This window comes from Triticum aestivum, chromosome 4B (genome assembly GCF_018294505.1).
Source record: "Triticum aestivum cultivar Chinese Spring chromosome 4B, IWGSC CS RefSeq v2.1, whole genome shotgun sequence".
Classification (NCBI taxonomy): domain Eukaryota; kingdom Viridiplantae; phylum Streptophyta; class Magnoliopsida; order Poales; family Poaceae; genus Triticum; species Triticum aestivum.
In genome coordinates, this window is record NC_057804.1 from 580,282,348 (window position 1) to 580,288,858 (window position 6,511).

Here is a 6,511-nt window from a genome sequence, read left to right on the forward strand (position 1 = left end):
GGCGATGTGGGCCTCGCCCACGTGGCGGCGCGTGAGTGGGTGCGGCGGCGGGGCGGACAACGTCCGGCGCGGGCGGACACGTCCGGCCCGGCGCGGGGAAGATGGATCTGTTTTTTTTAACTAGGGTTTCGGACGGGGGAAGAAGAGATCCGAATGGAGGGGGTATAAATAGGCATAAGTGGAGCTAGGAGAGTCCAAATGAGGTGCGGTTTTCGCCCACACGATCGTGATCGAACGCTCTAGGACATGGAGCAGAGTTTGGTGGGTTTTGGGCCAAATTTGGGGGTGTTGGGCTGCAACACACACGAGGCCTTTTCCGTCCCTCGGTTAACCGTTGGAGTATCAAACGAAGTCCAAATGACCCGAAACTTGACAGGCGGTCTACCGGTAGTAAACCAAGGCCACTTGACAAGTCTCGGTCCAATCCGGAAATGTTTAATCCCCACACAAGAAAGAAAGGTAGAAATGACCACCGGAGGAGAACGGAACGCCGGATTGCAAAACGGACAACGGGGAAAATGCTCGAATGCATGAGATGAACATGTATGCAAATGCAATGCACGTGATAACATGATAAGGGATGCACGAAAAAGAAAAACAACACACGGAGACAAAGACCCGAACCCGAGAAATAAATATAACTTAGCGCCGGGGACGGCAAGAGTTGGATACAAATATGGAAAGTATATCTGGGGCGTTACAACACTCCACCACTACGAAAAGATCTCGTCCCGAGATCTAGGACTTAAAGAACTCCGGGTACTCAGAACGGAGGTGATCCTCGCGTTCCCAGGTAGCTTCACGGTCGGAATGGTGTGACCACTTGACTTTGAGAAATTTGATTGACTTGTTGCGAGTCTTGCGTTCAGTCTCTTCGAGAATAGCAACTGGGTGCTCACGATAGGAGAGATCTTCTTGGAGCTCAATGTCCTCGAAGTTGACGGTGCGGTCAGGAGTCTTGAAGCACTTTCGAAGCTGAGAGACATGGAACACATCATGAACATTTGCAAAGTTTGAAGGAAGCTCGAGTTGATAGGCGAGGTCGCCTCTCTTGCTGACAATCTTGAAAGGTCCCACGTATCTAGGGGCAAGCTTCCCTTTGATACCGAAGCGACGAGTACCTTTCATGGGAGAGACGCGGAGGTAAACATGATCTCCGATCTCGAAAGATAATTCACGGTGCTTACTATCATAGTAGCACTTCTGGCGGGACTGGGCTGCTTTGAGGTTATCACGAATGACTTTGCACATTTCTTCTGCTTCTGTGATTAAGTCATTACCCAGCAGCTGACGTTCACCGGTTTCAGACCAGTTGAGAGGGGTACGGCACTTCCTGCCATACAGAATTTCAAAGGGGGCCTTGCCCGAACTTGCTTGAAAGCTGTTGTTGTATGAGAATTCAGCATAAGGAAGACAATCCTCCCACTTCATGCCGAAGGAGATCACACAAGCCCTGAGCATATCTTCAAGAATTTGGTTGACACGCTCGACTTGACCGCTTGTTTGAGGATGGAAAGCTGTGCTGAAGCGGATGTTGGTGCCCATGGCTTTGTGAAAAGAATCCCAAAACTTGGAGGTAAAGATGCTGCCACGGTCTGAAGATATCACTTGAGGAATACCGTGCAGAGAGACAATGCGAGAGGTATAGAGTTCCGCCAATTGAGCTGCAGTGATTGACTCTTTGATAGGCAGAAAATGAGCCACTTTGGTGAGCTTGTCGATGACGACAAATATAGCATCATTGCCACGCTTGGACTTTGGAAACCCAGTCACGAAGTCCATTTCAATGTGGTCAAACTTCCATTCTGGAATGGCAAGAGGTTGGAGGAGACCAGCTGGCCTTTGGTGTTCTGCCTTCACTCTTCTGCAGACATCACATTCGTTCACGAATTGAGCGATCTCGCGCTTCATTCGAGTCCACCAATAAGCTTGCTTGAGGTCCTGATACATCTTCGTACTACCAGGGTGGATGGAGAGGAGAGAGTTGTGAGCCTCGTTCATGATCACCTTACGGAGTTCACCTTTGGGCACAACAATTCGATCCTCGAAGAAGAGAGTGTCCTTGTCATCAAGTCGGAAGCACTTGTACTTGGACTGACTCTTTGCAATACCAATCTTCACCTTCTTCACCATAGCATCAAGAAGTTGGGCTTGGCGAATCTGGTCTTCTAAGGTAGGAGAGACTTGAAGGTTGGCGAGGAAACCTTGAGGAACAACTTGCAGATTAAGTTTGCGGAAAGCTTCACAAAGCTCGGGTTGATAAGGCTTGAGAATCAGGCTGTTGCAATATGCTTTTCTGCTCAAAGCGTCAGCAATCACATTAGCCTTGCCTGGAGTATACTCGATACTCGAATTGTACTCTTGAATCATTTCGACCCATCGAGTCTGCCTGAGGTTGAGATTAGGCTGAGTGAAGATGTACTTGAGACTCTTGTGATCAGTGAAAATATCCACTTTCCTTCCCAATAGAAGATGTCTCCAAGTCAACAAAGCGTGTACAACTGCCGCCAACTCGAGATCATGAGTGGGGTAGTTCTTCTCATTAGGTTTCAACTGGCGAGAGGTATAAGCAACAACTTTCTTCTCTTGCATCAGTACAGCACCGAGACCTTGGAGAGAGGCATCACAAAAGACCTCGTACGGCTTGGTTTCATCAGGCGGAGTCAGAACTGGAGCAGTGATCAATTTCTCTTTCAAAGTGTTGAAAGCAATATCACACTCCAGAGACCAAACGTACTTGACGTGCTTCTGAAGAAGATTTGAGAGAGGCTTGGCGATCTTAGAAAAGTTTTCAACGAATCTTCTGCAATAGCTTGCGAGACCGAGGAAACTGCGGAGTTGCTTTACGTTCTGAGGAGGTTCCCAATTTACAATTGCAGACACCTTCTCAGGATTCACGGAAATGCCCTTGGCAGAGATGATATGACCAAGATAAAGAACCTCATCGAGCCAAAATTCACACTTGGAGAACTTGGCGTAGAACTGATGTTCTCTGAGCTTGTCAAGTACCAAACGCAAGTGCTTGGCATGATCTTCCTTGTTCTTCGAGAAAACTAGAATGTCGTCGAGATAGACCAAAACGAATTCATTGGTGTAGGGGTTGAAGATGAAGTTCATCATGCGAGAGAACGTCGGAGGAGCGTTGGCGAGGCCAAAAGACATGACGGTGTATTCATATGAACCAAAGCTTGTTCTGAACGCCGTCTTGGGAATATCTTGCTCACGAATACGAATCTGATGATAACCCATACGAAGATCAAGCTTGGAGAATACTTGAGCACCCTTGAGTTGTTCGAACAGCTCATTGATGTTGGGAAGTGGGTATTTGTTCTTGATGGTCTTCTTGTTTACTGGACGGTAATCAACACAAAGTCGACTCGATCCATCCTTCTTCTTCACAAAAAGAACACCACAACCCCACGGAGAAGTACTAGGCCGAATGAGACCCAATCTTTCTTGCTCATCGAGTTGCTTCTTCAACTCCTTCAACTCTTCGGGGCCGAGCTTGTAAGGACGTTTGCACACAGGTTCCGTACCGGGCTCAAGTTCAATAACGAATTCAACCGGCCGGTTTGGAGGCATCCCTGGAAGTTCTTCTGGAAAGACGTCTTGATATTCGCAAACGACAGGAATCTACGAAATAGCATCCAATTCACCCTTCTCATTGAGAGAAAACAACCGGATGGTATTATCCCAAGCGGCAAAGACAATGAGCTCCTCAGACGAATGCGTCAGTTGAATCTGCCTGGCTGCACAATCAAGCTGAGCTTTATGCTTAGAGAGCCAGTCCATCCCGAGAATAAGATCGATATCGGAATTGCCAAGAACCACCGGAGAAGAGAGAAACTTGCAGTCGCCCAAAGTGATTGTAACATCCGGAACACACACTCGAGATGTCAAGAGGCTGGCCGGAGAGTCAATAGACAACGGTCTCGGCAACATTTGAGTAACAAAATCATGCTTGGAAGCAAAAGGTCTCGAGATGAAACAATGCGATGCACCAGTGTCAAAAAGAACATTTGCAGGAATATCATTAACAGGAAGGTTACCCATGATCACATCTGAAGAATCCTCTGCCTGAGCTGCATTCACCATATTGACCTTGGCGTGCTTGGGATTGTGCTTGACCACAGTTGTACTTGCCGATCTGACAGGAGGAGGAGGAGGAAGACGCCTCTGGTTGGTACACTTGTTGGCATAGTGACCCTTCTGTTGGCACTTGTTACACGTGACCTCTGAAAGCGGACGGTGATACGGAGCACTCGGTCTTGGAGCTTGAGACGAAGCCTTGTTCTGAAAGCCTGGGTTGGGTGGGTGGGAGAAACCACTGCCACCTTTGCTCTTCTGCTGATACGGCTGACGGAACGGAGGAGGAGGAAGCCAATACTTCTGCTGCTTGACCACTTGAGTAGAGGAAGACGGAGTAACATCTCTGGCACGCTTCCTGGAAGCATCACATCTCATCTGAGCAGCCTCTTGCTTCAGTGCCATGTTGTAGAACTCATCGTATCTCAACGGCTCAAAGAGGACAAGAGCGAGCTGAATTTCCTCACGAAGACCACCCCTGAACTGATAGATCATGCTCTTCTCATCAGGAACATCCTGCTTGGCAAAACGGGCGAGCTTCTGGAACAACTTGTTGTAGTCATAGACAGACAAAGAGCCTTGCTTCAGATTGCGGAATTCCTGACGCTTACTCTCAACCACACTTAGAGGGATGTGATGAGCGCGGAAATCTTGACGGAAATCGTCCCAAGTGATAACACGTCCACCTCTGGAATCCTTGTACTGCTGGAACCACTCTGCAGCCTGATCTTTGAGCTGGAAAGAAGCGAACTTGACGAAATCTTCAGGCCTGACGTTGCTGCATTCAAAATGCTTGCCCAGATCCACTAGCCAATCGTCAGCGTCGGTAGCCTCAACACAACCGCTGAACGTCTTTGGGCCATTAGCAAGGAACTGGTTCAGAGTAGCAAAGTGGTGCTGATTATGGCCTTGATTCCCTTGACTGCCTTGATTGCGCTCTTGAAGGATTTGCATGATCAACTGTGTGTTTGCATTAGTAGCGGCCATCACAGCTTGCCATGCTTCCGGAGGAGGCGGAGGTGGAGGCGGATTAGGATTCGGAGTCGTGCGCGTTGGAGGAGCCATCCTGAAGAGGTTGACCACCATTAGCACATAGATAGACAACAATATAGAAGCTGAATCCAACGGAACGAAAATTGCAACATATAGTCTTCACATCCGAACAAAATGAACGAATGCATTCCTCTTCAAATGATCACATATCCATAAATTGAGAAGCCACGAAGAATTAAGGTAGAGAAATAAATCAACAAGGTACGGATCAAGAACGAATAATCGGTAAGAAATCCCAATCTCAAACCAATATCCGTGGAAGAAGAACTAGAGCTACTAGAATTCCCACCTATGAAACTCCCGAACCTTTCCGGTTATGCAATCAGGTGTTGGGGATACAGGGGAAGCACAATATCTCACCCAAACTAGCAAATCCTACATCCAGCTGTATCCATCCTTCAACACATAACCAGGAAAACTTCGGAAACCATCTACCTCAACCTTCGAAAAGCATCCGTTATACAAGTTATGGCGATACTCCCGAACTCCCGCCCCAGTACTGCGTGGCGTCGAGGTTATCTCACCAACGAACTGCATAAAAGAGATTTTCGATGTCGGCGAACATATCTCAAGTATACCAGAATTGCAACGATAAAATTGTGACGACAACACCTCGGAGCTCGACTCCCCGGGACACTGCCACAACCCCTAAAGACAGGAGGCACCAAGAACAATGTTCTCGTCACAAAACCATCGTAACAAAACCAAGATACTCGCGTGATCCTAAAAAAAAAATTTAGTGAAATTTGAGAAGAGAAGAGTCAAAACTCTACGCTAGGATGCCTTACCAGAGCGATGAGGAGACTGGGAAGTAAAAAGAATTCCTAAGCTCTCCGATATATAATTCCTAAGGACTCAAAACATTTTTTTTCTAGACACAACTCGGCTGCTAAAAACGATCAAGCAATGGGGCTCCTAAGGTCGGGGAAGGCTCTGATACCAACTTGTAACGCCCTCGATGCGGCTATAGCTCCCACGTGTCGAGGCACGACTTAGAGACATAACCGCATTGAAAGCAATGTCGCAAGTCAGGCAATCATTACAACATCCCATGTAATATATAATAAAAGGGGGAGATAACATAGTTGGCTTACACTCGCCACGTCACATCAGAGTACATAAATAACATCCATCAAACAAGCACTCATGGCCCGACTACGGCGCCAAAATAGAAAAGAACCCAACATGCGACAAGGTCCTGAATCGATAACCCCAACTAGGCACCACTACTGATCATCCGGAAAAGATACGTAGTATCGCTGAGAGTCCTCGTCGAACTCCCACTGGAGCTCGTAGTCGTCAACTGGAGCAGAAACACCTGGACCTGCATCTGGAGTTGTAGTATCTGTGAGCCACAGGGACTCGGCAATCT